The 21,643-nt window shown below is 42.1% G+C and overlaps 1 protein-coding gene and 1 long non-coding RNA gene across 4 annotated transcripts in view; one reads left to right on the forward strand and one right to left on the reverse strand.

The window, feature by feature from the left end:
* The window catches only part of GPR160 (G protein-coupled receptor 160), a 39,086-nt gene that overhangs the window by 2,525 nt on the left and 14,918 nt on the right, over positions 1-21,643 (reverse strand). Inside the window, exon 1 of one of the 3 annotated variants that reach the window (XM_083613532.1) lies at positions 8,324-8,491. The exons of 1 other annotated variant lie outside the window; for it this stretch is intronic. The gene's annotated coding sequence lies outside the window, so the exon portion shown is untranslated. Of the gene's footprint in view, positions 1-5,091; positions 5,114-8,323; positions 8,492-21,643 lie in introns of those variants that run through there. One more of the 3 variants, XM_083613534.1, reaches the window with a different exon arrangement.
* LOC310763181 lies at positions 20,387-20,938 on the forward strand. The gene is made up of 2 exons (XR_014548529.1): positions 20,387-20,565; positions 20,636-20,938. It is a non-coding gene; the product is annotated as an uncharacterized lncRNA (long non-coding RNA).

The following is a 21,643-nucleotide window of genomic DNA, read 5'->3' on the forward strand; positions in this document are numbered from 1 at the left end:
GAACAGAAATTGGGCTCCGGCGGCATGGCGGCAGCAGGAGATCCCATTAGCTAAAGTGGTGCTTCAGGTTAAGAACAGTTTCAGGTTAAGAACGGACCTCCGGAACGAATTAAGTACTTAACCCAAGGTACCACTGTACTGAAAACACCATTGCCCTGTTTCTTGACGTGCACTGTCAGAAATGATGGTTTTGTTTCTCAACAAAGAAACCATAGCCCCAAGTGGGAAACAGCTCTGTACATGCAATCTTGACTGTAAGGCTCAGAGCTAGACACCAAACTTATTAACAAAGTTACTATTAAAAGCAGTCGGTTCACAAAAGCCTGATGGAACAAAACAGTATTCACCTGCCAGCAGAAGGACAAGGAGGGAGCCAGTCTAGCTTATCTGGGGAGGGAATTTCAAAGACTGGGAGCAGCTACCAAGAAGTCCCTCTCCCATGATCCCACAAAGCATGCCTGTGAGGGTGGTGGGAACAAGAGAAGGCCTCCCCTGAAGATCTCAAAACCCAGGCAGGTTTGTATGAGTCATCAGGAAACCATCCAGATCCATCAGCCTCCTGGGGTGCAACACTTATTCAGTCCCCCACCCCTGCAGAGGCTCTGAGTTCCAGCAAGTCTAAACTTTACCAGGTAGTAATCTGACCATGACAACTGAACAATAGAAAGTTCCTTCACTCTAAGATCACCATAATCCAATTCAGTGCAGAAAACCAAGACCAGAGTCCATTCACTGACCTAGTATTGACCAGCATCATGAGATCACAAGGCAATAGAACCATGGAAGGGTTTGGAAGCAAGAGAAGGACATGTATATCATCTAGCCTATGAATTTATGTATACCTCTCAGCTTTATACTGAATCAGACCCTTGGTCAACCAAAATACATTGTGATGCACATCCTGCAGGCCAGCAGAACATCATGATGTAGCCACTGTTCAACCAAGTCACTGATCTGGGTGGGTGCAGCCTTATCAGTCAGAACCTGCAGTCAGCAGGAATGAGGTCAGTGGCATTAACTCTTGAATAATACAGCCTTTATCCAAAGAAAGACCTGGACCCCACCACCTCTGGCTCAAACAGTTGTTTTCAGCCACTCTTGTGTCAGCATTTCTATTCTAAACCTTCCCCGCCCCCCATCCTGCTCCTCGCTCCTATCTTTTAAAATGTTATGACTCAGCCTAAAAGGCCTGGGCAGCATTAAAACTCTGTTCACGAGGTCAAAGCACAAGAGCCATTTTATTTGCACAGATTATTCCTATTAGAGGAATGCCATTGTGTTGGAAGGCTTAAAATGGAAACATCAGGTGTTTGTACTCTTGAAGGCAGCAAAACAGAGTATTTTCAAGTCCCGTTCCGCTGCAGAATTCTGTTTCCCTCAATATTGCAGTCTTACACTTTTTAAAAAGCAAGTGTACAATTCTCTTGATTTGATGAGTTTCACAGCATGAAAAGTTCTTTAATATGCATAAAAATAGAGGACTGTGAACAGCTGGGGAGTGGGGAGCAAACAAAGCAGGACTACTAGGCAGTCTGACCTAGAGGGAAAGTACCTTCTCAGAGTCAAACAATCAACCAAAGCTTGCTTCCTCATACCCACACCACCTTGTGTCTCTTATCATTCAAGGCAACTTACAAATTTACCATTATTAAACAGAAGCATTACTGTCCAAAGCAGGGCCACACCATAACCCTTTCAACAAAGTAGTTCAGTATGACTATTCCCATACTCTAGATAGGGTGAATAATGATGAAATACTGACTTTTAATTTTCCCCCATTTATTTTATTTAACAAAACTTAAACTCCAGACAAGACTGAGGCACTGTTAGTAAGTGGTTCTCTAAACCAGAGGGGTTGGATACGGCCGGCTCTGGGTGGGGTAACATTCCCTCCAAAGGAGTAGGTACATAGCTTGCGGGTACTTCTAGACCTGTTATGGTTGCTTAAGGTTCAGGTGGCCTCAGTGGCACAGAATGCCTTCCACCAGCTTTTTAGTGATGATGCAGCTGTGCCCCTATCTGGACTGGGATAGTCTTAACATCTGTTGTCTATGCTCTGGTAACCTCTAGGTTGGATTGCTGCAATGCATTCTATGTTGGGCTGCCTTTGAAGACATTGCAGCAATTGCAGATGGCACAGAATTTGGCAGCTAGATTGTTGACAGGGACAGAACAGTCTGGACATATAATACCAATTCTGGAACAACTGCATTAGCTACCAGTTAGTTTCCTGGCTCAATTTAAAGTGCTGATTTAACTTATAAAGCCTTCTGTGTTTATTTATTGTGTTTATTGTAATTGCGTTTAGTATTTTTGATGCTCTAGTATTTATTATTCTCTTTGCCCTACTGCTGAACTCAGGGTCTCCCTGTCCTAAGGAGAAATAAGAAAGTGATCCATGACAGACAAAGACCCTGACAGACACATAGCATGATCCAAAGACTATCATGTGTAAGAGCCATTATGGAATAGCATCATCATTCATGGCTGTCACCATAAGTTTCCATAGTGAAAAAGCAGATGATTGTGGCTTGTCTTTTCTTCAACAATATGATCAGCTGCTGCAAAAGCAACAAATGAGGCTCCGGCTATGTTGTCTCCTTGGCATGCATGTATCACTTCTTTGGATCCTGACCAAATGCTTATTTTGTTTTGCCTTGTTTTGTTTTGTTTTGTTTGATTTGCAAGCAGATTGTAGGGGAGTAGGAAGAGGCTGAAGACATTCAATCTGTTGCTTTAATGGCTTAAGGAGATTGGTTATGACCGAGTTTGCAGCTGTCAAGTTTCCTTCAGTTTACTTTAACTTCTGATTCATCTATTGAATGTTTAAACAAATCAAAGGTTATCTCACTGTACACTGACTGTATGAATAGGCTCTGAATTACCATAACTTGTTGGACAGGGAAAGACAGTTGACCTTAGGCGAGATTTTGGACGTTCTAGACCATTTTCTCTAAAAAGAAGGATATCTGGTCTGTTTACTAGATATCCTCCTTTTTTAGAGAAAATGGTCTATTTACTAGATGAGAATGAACTCTTGCATTATACACAGCACATGACGGTCCCTGTGATTTTGTTTATATTAACATCTCAATGCTGGGTAAACGTCATAAGATGCAGCTGATTGAGATCATTTTGATCTTCACCCTGGTCAGGCCTCCAGCATTTTATATAAGGAACTCCAAGGACCAAGTGTGTTTAAAAACAAGGTTCTCCAAGGTAGCTTTCTATGCAATGCTACTGCTTCCATACACAGGGCGAGCTACACAGACACAACTTTTCAGACTCAGTGCAATGGATGTGATAATGGTGTTATGAGGAAAGGTTTGGATTTGTTAGGCAATGGGGAATATTCTAGGGCAGACTAGGCCTGCATAAAAGGGATGGCTCCATTTGCACTAGGATGGAAACACCATTGGCACTTAAACCTGCTCTGCGACCTTTTTTATTTTACCTGCTCTGGAGGGAAGTCATCAGGAACTGAGGAGGGTCCAGTTCAGAACCCATCTCCGGGGGGCCCCCATGATGAAGATGATAAAATTAATGTTAATTTAAATCAGGAGACATAGAACCCACCACTGTGAGTGCAGGGGCACAAGTTAGCAATTTAGAGAGGCCAAAACAAAATACATTGGTCTTAGACACCTGGTAGAATGGAGAGAACCAGTGAGATATGGCTATTTCTAGATATAATAGGAGGGAAATGGTGAAAGATTTAAACGATCAGAAGAGAAACCAGAGTATTTAATACTCTCAATACATGCAAAATAATATATTTGTCCTTCACATAAAAGGAAAGGAATGGGAATTAGCAAATATTGGATTAATAATCCTTGAAGCAGAATGGATGTGGGCATTAAAAATATTCCAAAAATGTGGCTAGACTTTTATATGCACAAGATGGAATTATTCACCATTACCTACCATGGAGGAATGACTGTTGACATTATTGGACTTAATTGAGATGGCGAAGTTGGCATGTTTAAACAGAGAAAAATCATTGTTAATATTTACTGAAGATTGGAAACTCCTTATAGACTTTTTGTGTGAAAAAGGAAATCAACTTATGATATCTGAGTTTGAGGATTGAAGAAAATATTGATTTATGGAAAGTAGAATTGTTGGGTGTTGTCTTGAAGTAGATGTTTTGATTGATATATATATATTCCACACAGGATTAGTAAAACTTTTGGCTGAAACATGCATTGCTGGAGGTATAACAGAATTAAGGTGTATTTAATACATTTTTTTGGATTTGTACAAAAATAATGCCTTTCTGGGCAGAAGGACTGAATCTTACACAAACAAGTGATCTCACAGAAATGATCATACTATTTCCACAAATGGGCATGTTATGCAATATTGTTGGAAAGTCAGTCACATAGTAGGATGTTCTGGGGTATAAGAAGTGAAGCCTGTAGATAGGATTGGGGACAATGGGCAAACTGCACTTACATTAGCAATGCAAGGAATTTGCTATGCAACCTGTTGGAATCCTTTGGGAAATGAATATGTAATCTCAGCCAAAAAACAATCCATCAGGCTTTAACTATTCAGTGGCTGCTGATACTGAATAATTCAACACAGCATCTAATAGGACATTCTAAAAGGAATTACACCAAATAACCATTGGATGTACTGATTCCTTTCTAAGCCAAATTACTGTCAAGCCCAGGGTATGTGTGCAATATATATGATTATTATTACTATGTCTCATTTTTAAAGGTACATATTTAGACTGTTTTTTTAAAGGACCACTTACCTAACTAAAACATCAAGCAAAGAAACTGAAGAGGAAATACAAGACAAAACTTTTACAGAAAGATACTACTGATATCTTTCCCACCTCACAAATGTATTAAGCTATGATTAAAAAGCAGTAAATAAATGTGAAAATATTATACTCATAGGGTTGTTTCCGGCATTAATCATACTCACAGACCCACTCAAATTAATGGACATGGTTAATTTAGATCCATTAATTTGAATGGTCCTACTCTGAGTAGAATTTAGTTGCATACAATGCATAATATGTGCTGAAAGACTACTTATGCCATAGAACACCACAAATAAACAATACTACATACACACATTTCATATTCCAGAAAACAGTTCTGCAATGTCCCATTGAGTTCAACGAGGTACAGGTACCGGTAAATGGGTACAGGATTATAGTCTTAGTCCCATGCTCAAATCCAACAGCTGGTATAATCGCTTCAAAAGCAGGCACTGAAAGAGTTGGAAAAATTCAGTCTTCAACCACACATGGATACAGAAGACTATGGAACAGAATGTTATGCAATTCTGAGTATGTGTCCTTGGGGCGCCTACACAAGATGTGGCATTTTTAGTTCAGGTTAAGTAATCCAGACTACCCACTATACCCATGAACATAGTCAGATATGGTTCATACTTTTACCCAGGGCCATCCTACACTAGCCTTGTGGAAAAAGTAGTGCGAGTCCCTCCATTCACCAAACAGATAAATTAAGAAAATAAGAAAAGCTCTGCTGGATCAGGCCAAATGCCTATAAAGTCCAGGTTTATGCTCCCACTGTAACCAACCAGATACCTATGAGAAGCTCACAAACAGGAGTGTGACAGCACTCTCCCACATGTTGCCTTCAGTACTGAGGGTGATAAACGGCCATCCTGACCGATAGACACTGAAGTGTGAGCCAATAGTCTGAAACTGGGTCCTCTGCAAGAAAGCCATGTGTGCCCACTTCACATGATTTTCCTCCAGTTTTATTTTTGTATTCTTTTCATAAAATTAATATACCACTTGATTGTAAGAAAGAACCTTGAAGTGGTTTACAAAAAAATAAAATAAAACAATAAAATTACCACTAAAAAAGTTAGTTAAAACCACAATAGTATAAACTAAAACAAATTTAAACTCATACAATTTTTCCAGTTGGTTGTCTGGTGAATCAGAGCTATGGTGGTGAATCAGAGCTATTCACTATGCGAATCTGAGCTCGACCAAAACCGGTGGTCACAAAGAAACCTATCTGTGGAGGACCTCATGCAGCTTCTCCACATGGGTACTGCAGCACCCAACTAAACCTTTCAAAAGTGGGATGGAGTCTCACCCTTAGCCCATTGCTTAATTAGCTTGCTCATTATACGGCAATAAGCTGTTTTGAGTTTGCAATGTTAAACTGGAGAAATAGATTCAAATCTCAACAGAGGCCAACATTCACATTAATATGATTAGTAATGGCATGAAGAACCCAATCATTAAGAGTCCTTGATGGGGCAATCAGACATTACTGTTAACCTAGAGCACAATGGTGCCTACTGAAGACATTTTTGTTTAAGAAGGCTTTCCCTGAGGTGTGACTCAATCATTTATGGAATATTAATTGTACATATGTAGAAACAGTTGTTTTTAGAGTTTGCAGGGATGGTTTTATTGTTTTTAAAACTTGTATTTCTCTTGTTGTACATGGCTTGTAAAATAAATAAATTTCTCACTGCCACACAAACTAAACTCCCTTGACTAGAAAAGGGTTGTTGATGTCAACATCAAATTTTCAGAAGCTCATAAGACTGGCCAGCAGTATTTTCTTCAAGTCATGCGCTTTACACCGTTTTCTTATTCCAAATTATGTGATTATTCTGATTCCTCCAAGGAAACCATGGCATGAGTGTACAGCACATGCAAAAAGCCACTCGTGGGAGTGTCAGACACCAAGTAAGTCGCAAACTATTTTTTAGAAACAACCTACTTACTAACAGTTACCTAGAAAAGGACTTAAATAGAAAGTACTTATGTAAATTGTGGGTTTTCACGACGTTTGAAGCAACCATCATAACATGAAGTGTAAGGAAGTGATCTTGCCTCAGTTGTGTAAAGGAGAAAAGGGAACACACACCTATGAATGAAGTGAAGGAGGAGTCAGGAGAGTGGGAGGGAGAAGTGGAGGTTATTTTCATATCAGTGGAGGGGAGTTAAAGAGCTAAGTGTGCAATTGGGAGCCACAAAATAAGACAACACTGGGTCTCACATCAAGGCGGATGGGGTGATAATAGGGCCTCATGTAGACCAAATATCTTGTTCTCTCTGAGGTGATAAAATTTGTGTACGGGGGAATACTATTTCAGACTGCAAGGCGGGGGCTAACAATTTCCATCCATACAAAATCATATTGTGTACACACAAAAATGACCAGGGAGAAAGGTTCAAGTCTAGCTTGCTCTCCCCGCACCAAGAAAAGCAGCTGAAGTGGAGGTGGGTGATTTTTCAATAGAAAAGCAGCTGGAAGGGTAAAGCAGTCTCTAAGCAGGTGGGGTTAGTGTAGTTTGGGACAAAATGTGGAGTTGGGGGGCAAATTGTGCAGTTGGACAGCTGATAAAATGCAGTTTTGAAAAAGGAGGATCAGGCACTTTAGGTTTTTGTGTTTATTAAGCATTTAAATAACAGGCCATGTCAAGGACAGAATGTATACAAATTATATACGGGTAGAATGCACTCAGTTTTCTTACTTATTACAAATGACTCAAACCACATTATAACACCTTTGTTTGGGCTCTTCTTCACCTTCCAGCAGGTGACGCTTCAACTCATCCAGGTAAATACCCTTAAAGGACTCCGATTTTTTTTTGTGCTGGTTAGTTACTGAACTAAGGCAGATTCATAAATGCACCTTTGCTATACAGGGGTCAGAGGGACGCGGGTGGTGCTGTGGGTTAAACCACAGAGCCTAGGACTTGCCGATCAGAAGGTCGGCGGTTCAAATCCCTGCGACGGGGTGAGCTCCCGTTGCTCGGTCCCTGCTCCTGCCAACCTAGGAGCTGGAAAGCACATCAAAGTGCAAGTAGATAAATAGGTACTGCTCTGGCGGGAAGGTAAACGGCGTTTCTGTGCACTGCTCTGGTTCGCCAGAAGCGGCTTAGTCATGCTGGCCACATGAACCGGAAGCTGTACGCCGGCTCCCTCGGCCAGTAAAGTGAGATGAGTGCCGCAACCCCAGAGTCGGCCACAACTGGACCTAATGGTCAGGGGTCCCTTTAAAAAATAAAAATCAAACCTAAACAAAGTTACAACTACCCATCGAATGTCATTTGACCCTAATCACACCTTTGTGATCACATTTCCTGACTGTTATTTTGTCAGATCATCTCCTTTTGTTTTCACCTTCATTGCCACAACTTAACTGGTAAGCAACCTTTTCCTTCCAGAGGTGATGCGTATTCAGCCATTGCCTGGCAAGCAGAAATCTAACCGATTTAACTCTCACGATCCACACAGAAGCTTAACCTATTGCCATTTTTGCCTGCTGCGCAGTTGGTTAAAGAGCATAAAGCAGGAACTCACCTGTCTTAAGCGGTCTTCAGTTTCTAGGGAAGATAGCACATCAGGAGGAGGGCTGGACCAAAAAAAAGGACATTTCCCCCCTCACCCCCGCCTTCCATAAATCCTTAAGTTTCTAAATTTAGAGGCTCATGCCTGTCTATATCAGAATTTACACGCGAACCTAGGCTCCCTGGAAAGAGAGAGACGCACTCTACACACGCTCAGAAGCACTCTCCTCTTCACGAATCCCTCGCGCCCAAAGGAGGTTCCCGACTCAGAGGAAACCCTGTCAAACACGCAAGCCGATCTTCCGCTGTCATCTCTTAAAGCGAGCCTTTGGATTAAGGGCGGGGCTTCAGAGTTCAGCTCGCGTGCGGCGGGAAGGAAGGCAGGCGAGCTCCTTCGGCGGCCACTTTTAACTTGCAGGCAGCCACCCACCCAAGCCCCACGCCATGACCCAGCAAGACGCTGGGCTCGGCGGGAGGGCGAGCGAGCGAGAGAGCGAGCAGGCGGTCGGACTGCCTGCCTAGGGTAAAGGTGCCCGCCGCTTGACTGGCGGCCACTCCCAAAGGCGGCCCTGGGTGGGGCTTCGCGGGCCTCGCTCCGCGAGCAGAACCGGTCTGACGGTGGAGGCTCGGAGGCAGGGAGGGAAGCGCCCTCAGAGCCCTCTGGTCGTTCATTTCTCGGCCTGTTTCATGTGGCGTTTAATCTGACTCGTCCATCGAAGCCGCCGTCTGATTTTGAGCGCCCCTAAGGGGGCTAACGTCTTGGTCAGTTTATATCGCATTAGCCGTCTCGCATGGATATTATTATTATTTATTTTTAAAGGAGGGAAAGACTTTCCCCACACGTTCCCTCAGCACTTGGTCGTCTCTGCCGTGGTCTTGAGCCGCTTCTGGTGGCCTTCGCCGCCACAGACGGGTGGGGAGGAAATATAACGAATACATTCCCCCCTCCGACAACCTGCTCTCTGCACACATTTCATAGGTTTTACCTCACCCCTGAGGGAACGCCGTTCGCAACAAAGCCTCTCTGGCATAAATGTCACCTGCCCAAGGCATTTTGGCACCTGAGGCGAACCACAAAATGGCGCCCTTCTGAGCACCAGGGAAGAGGCGTGAGGGACCTTTACCTTTTTTACATCAGGAACAAGGGTGGGTAGGTGGGAAATAAATATCTACATCATGGGGCTCTGCTGCTGCTGCTGCCCCTGTGGATCCTGCCGCCAGAGGCGGTTGCCTCACCTTGCCTAATGGATGGGCCAGCCCTGCATAAGCAATGGGTATGTTTGGGCAGCCCTGATCTCCCACCTCACCCTCTCCTTAGCAATAAAATTGCTTGCTGGATCCCATCAGCAGCACACCCATCATTTTTATCTGAGAGAAAAGCAGAAGGATGTGGGTGTGCAGAGTGAGATAAGGAGATATAATATCAGTTGGGAGAATGAGCAACTTGCCCCAGCTATGCGGTAATCTTTATAGTTGAAATATTCAAATCTTATAGACTGAGACTTTTTGTGAGAAATGTATATGTTGTCTTTTCAGTTTGCTCCTGCAGAAAAGGAAAATGTTTTTATTAATCATCTAAATCTTTAAGAAAATTGCAGCAGGGATGTGTAAGGCTATAGGAATATTGCAGCCAGGATGTGGCGTGGCTATTGCTAGCATATTTCAAACTAGTTGTGGTCACATGTTCTATAGGGTGTTGTTTCTTTCGAAATCTTGAGGCTGGGAACTTTTTGAGAAAGATAAGTTCTGAAGAAATAGAGTATCTTTAGCAACCGTCGCCAGGGGCTTTTTGCAAAACAGGTAGCTGAAACAGGTCACTGTGTCACACACTTCAGTGAAATAAAGGAACCTAGCATTGTTGCTAAAACAGTATGAAAGGGACAGAGGCTTGAACAAATTAGGGGCTTTGGGGAATGGGAAAAATTAACCAAATAAGGGGCTTTGGGGGATGAAAGAGGTGGGGGGGGGTTGGATTTTACATTGCAATAGGCGGACTCGATAGGTGTTGAACTTTGAATGCCCCTTCCTAGTGGGCGGCAAAGGAGGGACTTGCGCTCGGGAAAAGGGTTTAAATATTCATGTTTTTGATAAGAAAGTGTGTGCCTGCCTTTTCAGGTCACCCACTTGCAAGTGTTTATTTTCAATAAAATATTGCTGCTTCATCAACTTTGCCCAGACTTTATTATTTCAAAGGGGCCCAGGACCTAAGTCCTGGCCTGAGGACCAGTGTTTCTGTCTCACATTTTTGCACCTCGTTTAGCCGTGTCCCTTTGCTATGCCTAACTTTTATCTCTCAAAGCTGAAGCCCTTTCCCCAATGTGGCTCTTTGAATAACTTGGCCAGATCTTCTAAACAAAGTCCCCTCATAGTGTTACACATTTCCATTTTCAAATGTGGAGCTGGCAGAACCAAACTGGCAGAACTCTCATCTGTTGTCCTCCAACAAATTACCGGTATTTAACAAGTTGCAACTGGATTTGATGCAGTTTTAGAATTTCAATCCAAGAGCAAAGGAGTCCCTCCAGCAAGGGAAAACTGGAATAAATGTCTGACAAGAATAATCATCTTTGGGCAGCTAACCTGTGAAGTTGTTACTTTTTTTGTAAATATATTTGTAAATACTAGGAAGGGGGCACTATCCCTATCCCTAATTTCAGTATCCTAGTCCCAAACTTCACTATCAGGTTCTGGAAGGCTGATGTTTAGGGTGCAAGTTTAATCACACTTACTATGTCCCCTTGAACTTGGTTGATGTTACTTCCAAATAATTATGCATAGGAATAATTTCCATTGAACAAAACAAAACTTCCTTCATAAATTTAGTGTAGTCCTTTGTACTCTAAAGCCATTACAGCAGCAAACAACACTGAGGAAACTTTTCACTCCCATTTTCCCACCTAGTTATCAGAAATGTCCACTCCTTAACCTGCAGGGTTAATTGGACATATTCCAGAATTGTTCTTGAGTTTTTGCTTGGCACTTACACCCTATGTTTCAAACAGCTGAGCCTTTTTCTGCCATAGGTTATTTTGTGCTTGAAAAGAAATTACTATTTCACCTTGTCAGCATCACTAGTGAGTTCCTTATCATAAATCCTTCAGGATAACTTGAGTGGTATTTTTAATAGATATTTTCTTTTTTCTATCATTTCTATTTTTTCCTTACATTCCCCTTGCTTTGAATGATAATTTGAATTATTAATTGTACATAAGCTGGAACTGTACACTGACTATGGCCTGCCCATTACCCTCCCCTAGCTGCTATAGACTATATATGTCCCATGGCAGGCGGGGATGGGTGCAATGTGTATGGGCAAATGCCTCCTAAGCCAAAGGAGTCTGCAAAGGTCCTTGCTTATCTCCATAATCAGAATATATTTTAGAGAAGAAAATAAATCATGCATATTTCCTTGATTTGCACAACTTGTACAGGTTACAGAATTGACTGTAGTGACAGAAACCACCCATTCCTTACTGTACTGTTTTTTCTGGTCCATTTAATTTCATCTTCTTTATAACCACTGCCTTATTTGTTGTGATGTTACAGAACCCAGATGAAACGCAGGAAGGCATAGAGATAAGGAAAGTGGGTGAGTGGCATGTTAAAAGGATACCAGAATACAAGACATAATTCAATCCAGGCTTATGAGGGTTTAGTGTCAAAACTTGTTTTCAGCACAAGTGCTCATCCTAAACAGAAAAGACGAGTCTGCTTATGAGTATGTATAAAGTTCCCTCCTCATTGAATAGCTCTACTCAGTTAAGACACAACTAGGATTGCATTGCACAGAGAACAAACTACAGGAAATGACTTTCTTCACACAATTTGTAGGGACTAAAACTGACTCAGGCTCAAACTGTCACTCAGCTATGAAACTTGGGCCAGTGATTTATTATTATTATTATTATTATTACTACTACTATACTACTACTACAACCACAGCTACTAGATTTATTACCCACCCTTCACCAGCAAGTCCCGGGGCAGGCTACAACAATTTGAAATTTAGTATTAAACAGTAAAGACAAATTACAGTCACTGGAATAGAGTGGGTCCTGAAAACACACATCTCAGTTAGCTTGATCTGCATCACAGGGTTGTTATGGAGATAAATGTTTAAAGGAGAAAACCTATGTATACCACCCTATGCTCATCAAAGGAAGGGAATAATAGAAAAGAAACATATTAATAGAAATATATTTTAAAAATGGAAAGAGTTACGTGACAGCTGTTGCTAGACACTACAGGAGGGGAGTGGAAAAGCTGCACATCATCCTTTAGTATGTAAACCCAATATTTATTTATTTATTGAGATTCAAAGGGTCTCAAAGGCAATTTACAAATAGCAAATACAAAAATAAAACAGAGTGGGGGAGGAATAAACCATTTTTTTAAAAAACCACACAAGCAGCAAGGAGGTGAAGAAACAAAGTAAACATATCATCATAATCAAAGCAAAGTATATTGAACACAGCAAAAGTGGTGGTAGTAGCAGCAGTTTTAAACGCTTTCCTAAAAAGCGAACTTTTCAGCACCTGCCAAATGACACATGGTGACTAGGTCAGAACTGTAATTCCATTGTTGCCTGCTTTAGCTACATTTTTTTGTCCAGGCCTTATAGACGTTATAGGAGCCAAGTCTCTTGGTCAAGGTACTGCTGAGTGCTGCTGCTGTTTTATGTATAGAATTATCAGTGTTGGATTTGCCAGTGATTAAACTATTACAATGTTTATTATATTATATTGTTAGCAGCCCTGTGCTTCTCTGATAATTGAGGAGGCATCTAAAATCTGCTGTTTTTTTCTCTTTCGTAGCTCTGAGCAGAATCTGCTTGTTTCTCTGCCCGTGCTGCCCAAGTTTTCTCCATGATGAAAATCCACAAAATAGATGAAAGCAAGCTAATATCCTCTTCTCCTGCACTTGGCCTCTAAGGTACACTCTTACTAATTATGAATTTAGTACAGCAGAGTAAGAATCGGCCCACACACAAACACAACTCCCTTGTAGCACCTGGAAATAGTTCCATACAAAAAGCATGGGTGCATAGCGGGGACTAGTTTAACTGCTGCTTTCCAAAGCTACTCTACAGCGCTATTCCTGTTTTAAGACAGAAAATTATTCAAGTGGTCATTTAATACCATGTTTTCATATACAGTATTGCATTATAAAGTAGTTCCAGGAGCTATGTAACTCCCTAACCCGCCTGCAAGTTGGACTTCCTCTTACTTCCATAACAAGCAGGTAGCCCTAAATACCTATAAGGGAAGAATTTACTAGAATGCAAAAGCCAAGAAAGCGGCTCTGTTCCTCCTCTTTCTGTATGTGAGAGGCCCAGAAACATAGGTTGGAGTTCAGGTCAGGAGATTTTTGTCTGTGGCTAAGCAACCTAGGAGACTCAGGTGTGTGTGCACACAAGCCTAAATGTCAAAAAAAAATGCAAAAACTGAAACATTTAAAAATGCAACATTCTACTACAAAATATATTTAGCAAGTTTTACCAAATACTCTTCAGCTATTGCTGTAAACATTATTTCAGATAAAGCCGTTTTTTAAATAAAGGGGGGTACACATCAAACAAAGGAAAGAATATCTGGGTTGTCCTGGTCATAGTCAGTCACTGTACCACTGGGCTGTGCTATGCTCTTCAATTCTTCAGTTTCATTTTTTAATCAAATCAAGTATATTCAGTAATGTGGACTTTGATCAATCAATTTTGTATCTTGAGAGAGTTAAAATTGTTCAATAGATCCATAAGGGCAAAAAAAGATTATGCTGGATTAAAAACTACATCACTAGCATACAACGTAATTTTATTACTCATGTTCGGATCAGTTTCCTGAACTTGCCTTTCAGCTCTTACCTCTGAAAGGAGAGCTGAGGGACAGCTGTTGTTTATTTACAGACTCCTATCCAATCATTATATGCCACCCCTATGTCAAAACCCCAGGTTTCCTATCCCCTCCCCATTTATTATTATAGGGTTCTCCCCACACGACAGGTTTAAAAAAACTGAAGACAAAACTTTTCTAAATGGCATTTGCAGGGATAAATCAATAAGCCAAGGACAAGTTAAGCACCCACTTCCTGCCCACAATCCTTCCTACAAATAGTCCCAAGCTTTCTAGTAATGTTACACTGGAAACAGAGTTCCCCTTGTAATTTATAGTGTGCAAGCCCATCCCATCCATGAGGCGGGGTGAAGCAACTGCCTCAGATGGTGGAAGCCTCCAAGGTGACGCCACACAGGCACCCACCACTCTGGTAGAGAAGCAGCCCTGATTTCTGGTGAGATCTTGCTGGAAATCAGCACTGCTTCTTCTTCTCTACCAGTGGCAGGGACAGTGGGATGAACGAAGTGGAGGCCGCAGGGCAGTGCGGCATTTATTCAGTGAACTGCCCTGAGACCCCCAGGTATAGGGCAGTATACGTTGTTGTTGTTTAGTCCTTTAGTCATGTCCGACTCTTTGTGACCCCATGGACCAGAGCACGCCAGGCACTCCTGTCTTCCATTGCCTCCCGCAGTTTGGTCAAACTCATGTTCATAGCTTCAAGAACACTGTCCAACCACCTCATCCTCTGTCGTCCCCTTCTCCCTGTGCCCTCCATCTTTCAGTATATAAATTATCATCATCATCATCATCATCATCATCTCCCAAAACAAGACACAACAGCCCAGTTAGTGTGGCCTTGGTATCTTAGAGAGTTGCTGCCAGTCAGAGCAGGCAGCAGCAGCAGGCAGATAGTGTACATGAACAGTCTGACACAACATGAAACATGCTAGGTTTTTTTTCACAGCAGTTCTAAAAATGAACTTTTTCTCCTTTTCAAAATTAAACCGGAGGTTCTCTGGAATTGTTCATACTTTGTGTCAACTACTAGATTGCACCATTCCCAGCCCTGGTGATTAGCCTAATGCAATGAACAGACCTCTGCTCATTTCCTGCTATTTAAACTGATGGTGTGTTTTGAATATTTCACTGCACAGCATGTTGTTTTTCATGCTTCTTCAGTTTAGCTCATGATATTATATATATATATATATATATATATATATATATATATATATATATATATTTGTACAGAAAATTTATAAATCACTTAAAGAGGTCCCTGAGTGGTATACACAGAAAAAGTATAGATACCACACAGTAAAGTCCACAACAATCCAAACAATCCAAAACTCACTTTTTCCATATAGTCTTTTGTTTGTCCTCATCACCCTCATTTACATGCAGTTTGCCTATGGTCATCCTTGCTTTCTTTTGTCTGTTCCTTCTTTCCGTTGCTACTCCACTGTCTGTCTTAGACTGTAAGCACATTGAGAGCAGGGACATACCTATGTTGCCTTTGTAACTGCGTAAATGCCATGTACTCCAATGGTGTGAATGAACAAAGAAAAATCCAGAAAAAGGTTGGCAAGCGTAGAACTTTTCCTTTCCATGCTTCAGATGCCTCCTTAGGAGCATGGAAATCCAATAAGATAGTGGCAAGAAAGTATGATGTAGCATTGATTTTCTCTTGCTAATATTTCTGTTTAAAATGTAGCATCCATGCTCAGTTCAGTGCAGCACTCCCGATCTGCAATAAGCAAGTAGGAGATACAAAGATTCTCTCAGCAGTTCAGATGTACTGAACGAGCATACCTGAGATCTGAAAGTAACCCAGATAATCCTTCATCTGCTTTGGATCCCTGTCTTGTATTCAGATAATAACCCTGTGTCATTAATTATCACTGAGTCAAATTACTTGGTCCAGATTTCTATTGGCCCGGGGGAGGGTTTGAAACTGCACGGCTCCCTAAAAATTGGATTAATCATTAAGGGAGAGCAAGTTCTCAAAACTGTGAGTGTGTGGGATTACTTTTAAGGATATATTCTTTAAAAAAACAACAACAGGGGAAAGCTTCACCTTGGTAGGTGGGCAGCAGAATGTCCTATGGGAACAACACTATGTCAAAAGCACTCTTCCTGATTTATTGTTGAAGGAAGAGTCTTGAAATCAACACCACCTCACAGTTTGCATAAACGAGTGAACCATGAACCAGCTGCATAGGTGTGTCTGACTGATACAAACATATATTAAGCATTTAACCAGGACTATGCACTCTGTGAAGTTGATGTTAAAACTACTAGTTGTGGGCCAAACTAGATATATTAAATACATTAGTCGAGTTCATTGATTTCAATTAACCTACCTGAGCATGACATAGTTAGATACAGCCCATTGACCTGTTAAAAGAGACAGAATGTCTGCAGGAAGCACTGCCAAAAAAGAAATTGGCAGCCCTTTTTATGCACACATCTAACCTACCTACTCTAATGCAGTCCCACAGTGCTTCTCTGAAAATCAGGATGTGGGCAAGTTAAGGGTACATCTGCATTTACTGTATCCCCTCAAACAGCAATAGTTACTCCATTAGTAAGTTCAGTAATAATATGCCTCATCTTGGTTGATGCAGAAGTCCTCCAGCTGATATGTTTATTGAGCATTCATCCTGATTTGCTTGCACAAAACTTGTGTGGAGACTATACAGTGTCCACCCTTTATTGAGCATTCATTCTGACTGGTTTGTGGGGAGCTTGTACAACAAGCAGCACTCATCCCAGTTTGTTTGCCTGGAGGTTATATGTCTTCCTGTCCATCTATTAGTATCTCATGCTTTTTAGTGCATTTCCCCATCATTTCCCCTAATTGCAAAAAGTATGTTTTTCTCTAAATAAATAAATATGTGAATGTGTTGTGCCAGAGCACTTCAACCCACTTCGATTGTGGAAACCTAAATTTTGAGAATGTGACTGAATGCCTCTTGCAAAATATTGGCAGTCCAGATGCAACTCTGCAGACACATTGATGTGAACAGGAACAATGTATTCCTCACTGCAATGTCAGCATGAACAGATCAGAAGGAAGTGTTTTAGTAATGAAACTACTACTACTACTGTTTGAGAGGGCAGGTATGAACATACCCAAATTTCCTCTCCCTTGTGTTCTTCCCAACTTACGTATTTTCAAAGGCACCTGCCCCTAGCTGCTGCCAAATGTGCTGTTCTAGGAGCGATTTCCTGTACTGAATTACTAATATACAAATAGCCTTCACGTCTGAAACTCAACCACAGCATGCAAAAATTCCACATTAGCCTGAGCAGCCTCTCCAAAGACATCTAAAAGAATAAGACAAGCTTTTATTTAGAAAATAATAATGATGGTGGTGGTGGTGATGATGATGCAATCCACACCAAAGCAGAGACATTATATTCAAGTTCACTGAACCTTGTGGCTATGATGTAATTTAAATGATAGAAATTAGCATATTGCAGAGATGCTAAATTTCTTTTAGCAAACAGAACCAAAGAAAATGCACTTCTTCCTCTCCCATTGTTAAAAGAAAACCACTTTCAAAAATAAGATTGGCAACACAGCAGTGCGTTGCCTGGCGGTGGGCAGAGCCATAGCAATAGCTTCCTGGCAACAGGATCACGGCTGCTTAGTGGGAGGGATGAGGTTGGGAGCTCCAGATTGGCTCCATTAGTGAAGCGTTCAGTTCAAACATTGCTGATACCTCATTCCCCTCCCTCCCTCACCATTCAAAAAAATAAGATACATTTTAATATGAGCTATATAAAAAAGAAAGCAAAATCTAATTGCAACAAATAAAATTTGGATTAAAGTTAACTTTCCGGGCAGGCACATAATAAACATTTTTATGATGTGAAGTATCTGCTGAGGTAAGTGCATCAAATAAGCGTCCGATTTCCCCCCCCCCCAAAAAAAACAAAATTGAGAACGCTATAAAGGAGATATGAATATTGGCAAATATTTACAAAACTCAAATCGTCCAAATTGCTTAAAAGATGGAGACCATCTGTGTTTCTGTAATTTAGCATACATCACAAAACCATACCATACTGAAATAAATTTATATTTTTGATTTTGGCCTCCAATGACTCTAAATTTGAATGTCAAATTTCCAAGTGACACAACATCGCACAGTAATTCAGATTAGCTCCTGCCAAGTCCCTTCAGAATTCTGCAATTGTGAATCATGCTGCAATAAGAAAGTATATAGAACACTCTTTTTATTGTTTTTATTAAATATTTTATTGGGTTACAGAAGAAGTACATGTGGCTCTGCCTCACTGGAAACAAATCTCCTGGTCACCAAATTTCACCAAGACACTATTTTCGAGAAGCAAAATAAATACACACTTGTTTCTAGAGTTGCCAGCTTTTGAACTAGTCCCATTTGATTTGCATCAATTAGCAGGTCATAATACTTATCTCCCTGCTGTGAAAAGCTTTCATCGGCTAATTCCTGCATACCAAGCTCCTTTAAAAGTAACAAGAATAGGGGAAGCTGTGTGCCCCTCCCTCAAACTGGCTACACTTTCTCTTCCTCGTTTATGGCACATCATCCCCAGGGCTTTTCTGAAAATATGCACTTTAGTGGTAGGGACCTTCACATTTTTCAAAGACATAGAGAGCAGTTTTCTTGGTGCAACCTTACATCTTTATAGAAATTAGGTTTGCTATCAACTCGCAACACTCAATTTTTAGACTAACTTGTCCTCTGCAAGTGTTGAGGAAAGTGGTTAACATGTGAGGCAGCGGGCATTGAAATGAGGTGCCGTAGTCCACCCCATTCCTACTGCCCTTTGTCAGGTGGAGGGCAATTGTGTGCCACAGGGAGTCAACTTCTATTCATGAGGTTGGCCCTGCATTGTGTGCACCCCTGGGAAATCAGGGTTCTACATGTAGGGCTGATGATACATGCATAGAGTCGGAAGGGATCCTGGGGGTCATCTAGCCCAGCCCCAATGCTATGCAGAAAAGCTTGCTCATTCCCACCTCTCCCTCTCATTTATTAGTTTAATGATTTTCCTAGATGGCTGAAGGGGTTTTCTTGCTTTCTCTCCCTCCCTTCCAGCTTTGTTTAACATTCACTTTGATGCAGAGTTCTGGAAAACCGGAAAGCCTGCTCACTAATTTGTGGCAATGTGGTTGGTGCTAATAAAGAGATTGTCAATTATAGCATTTCAAACAATTTGTTTTAAAAAGTTCTCATCTTTAAAAAAACACAAAAAGTTACAACCTTATTTTTAAACAGCTTAGCTAGTGAAGGGACAGGATACCCAAATCCTGTCTGTGAAATCACCCCAGGCTTCAGTAATCACACCAGGCCTCAAAACTGTCCAAAACTCCTTTTGTCTTCTAAAAATCCAAAACAGCTTTTCTCTGCTCTCCTCTGCTCTATCACAAGATGCTGTGCAAAAGGCAAAATGTTACTTTTAAAGGCTAATGAATAGGCTCTGTTCATAGCAGGCCTGAGACTGAATCTTATCTCATTCTAGTTGCAACTTCTTGGACATGCTTGGACACGCTGAACCACTCTCATTCCCCTTTCCTGGGAAGAGTCCAAAATAGTCCCAAGACAGCTTTCTGTTCATGTTCAGAGGAACTCATGGGGCAGGACTCTGGAGAAAGGGGGAGGGAACTAGAAAGGGGTATATTTGCTTGTGCACATGACTGTGAAATTCGTGCATGCTTTTTGTGAGTTATCACACTTGCTCCTTCTACCAGTTCATGGATGGTAGAAATAAAAGCCTTTTCTCCGAAACTATTCCTTGAGTGTCTTTTGACTCCCACTTCCCTTTCCCAGGCGCAATATTTTTCCCACCCGAGGGCAAAGCCTCATAAGGCTACAATTTCTTGGTGCATTGGCCGGGAAAAACAGATTCCCTGAGGATAAGGGATGTGGGTTCAAGGCGTCCCTGCGGTGAACAGCTCGGTTCGTGTCAGCAGTTCCAGTGCACATCCTGCCAAGTTCGTGGGAGAAATTGCCACCCGTTCCTGAGTAGACACACTGCAAGGACTGGAGAAAAAGCAACGGCCGTCAGTGGCGTAGCGTGGGTTGTCAGCACCCGGGGCAAGGCAAGTAATTTGCGCCCCTAACCCGTGGATTTGCGCCCCCTAACCCATGGATTTGCGCCCCCTAACCCATGGATTTGCCCTAACCCCAGATGTTGCGCCCGGTGCGGCCGGCCCCCCCTGCACCCCCCACGCTACGCCACTGACGGCCGTGCAGAAAGAAGCTACCTCGAGGAAAAAGGTAAGCTCCACATGGTTAGGTGGGAGCAAAGAGAGTTTGATCAGCTCTGCCAGCAGGGTAGAAGAAGTGCCACTGGTTTTGGTTTTGCCCAGAAGAAGCAGTAAAGGTGCTGCTGGGCCCCGGTTGAAGTCTAAGCGCTGCCGGTTGTGGTTGGTTGTTGGTTTTGTGCCCAGAAGAAGGAGTAAAGGGTGCTGCTGGGCCCCGGTCGAAGTCGTGAAGTGCTGCCAGTTGGTTTTGGTAAAAAAGGGGATTGGGGGAGGTGCATGGGTTTTTCTGAATGTGCGTGTGGGGACACTCCAGTGAATGTTTTGAGTGTGTGAGACGCTGAAAGCAACGTCTGGCCTGTGACTGAGTGAAAAAATAACTAGGAGGGCTGAGTGTCCCAGTATCCCAGTGTCCAAGTGTTCCAGGGACCCAGGGTCATGGAGAAAAAGCAGTAAAACAACTCCCATGACCCCCCTGCGATGTTTCCTGAACAAACTGGAAAGATGCCACAAAGGGAGAAGATTGGGGATTTAAAAACCTGGTGAAAAATAGACTCCAACACTTATGTGAAGTTCCTGACCGTCCCCCATGGCTTAGGAAAAATAGAACTGTGATTAGCCCAAGCCAAAACTGTGCCCAGTATGGCAGCAAGTACAAGTTAGAAAAAACAGCAGTCTTGCCAGACCCAGAAGAGGAAGGAGGAATAATTAGCCCCCTCCACCCTATGCAGCAACTGCACCAGGGCTAAATGAGGTTCCCCCTACCCAACCCCCAAAAGCAAAGAGACTGAGGAAGGAAAGTGAGGAAGAAGGTGATATGGAGAATGAAGAATTCAGAAGGTGAAGTGGACAAGCAGTCCAAAAGAGTGAGCTGCATGTGGCTTCAGTTCTAGAAGCAGCACAATGCAAGGATGTGAATTGGCAGACAGAAAGAAACAGAGCAGAAGGCTTTGAGAGCCGCATGGGACAGAACTGTTAAAAAAAAGAGACAATTAAACCCAAGGGATTGAAAAAGCCCAAGGATTACAATACTGACCATTGAGGAAATCCGCAAGATACATGCCCTCAGGGCAGCGGACAATACTGATGTTGCAATTGAGGCAGCTAAAACTCCACTTTGATGGCCCCGCCCCACCAAGTGTATGACCCCCTGGAGTCATCCGACGCCCAGGACCACAGACCTCCAAGCACCCTAAATCAGAATCCTTCTTTTGAAGAGGACCCGGCCAAAATAATTAGGGGT

This window comes from Podarcis filfolensis, assembly GCF_964270895.1.
Source record: "Podarcis filfolensis genome assembly, chromosome: 5".
NCBI classification, from domain to species: Eukaryota; Metazoa; Chordata; class Lepidosauria; order Squamata; family Lacertidae; genus Podarcis; species Podarcis filfolensis.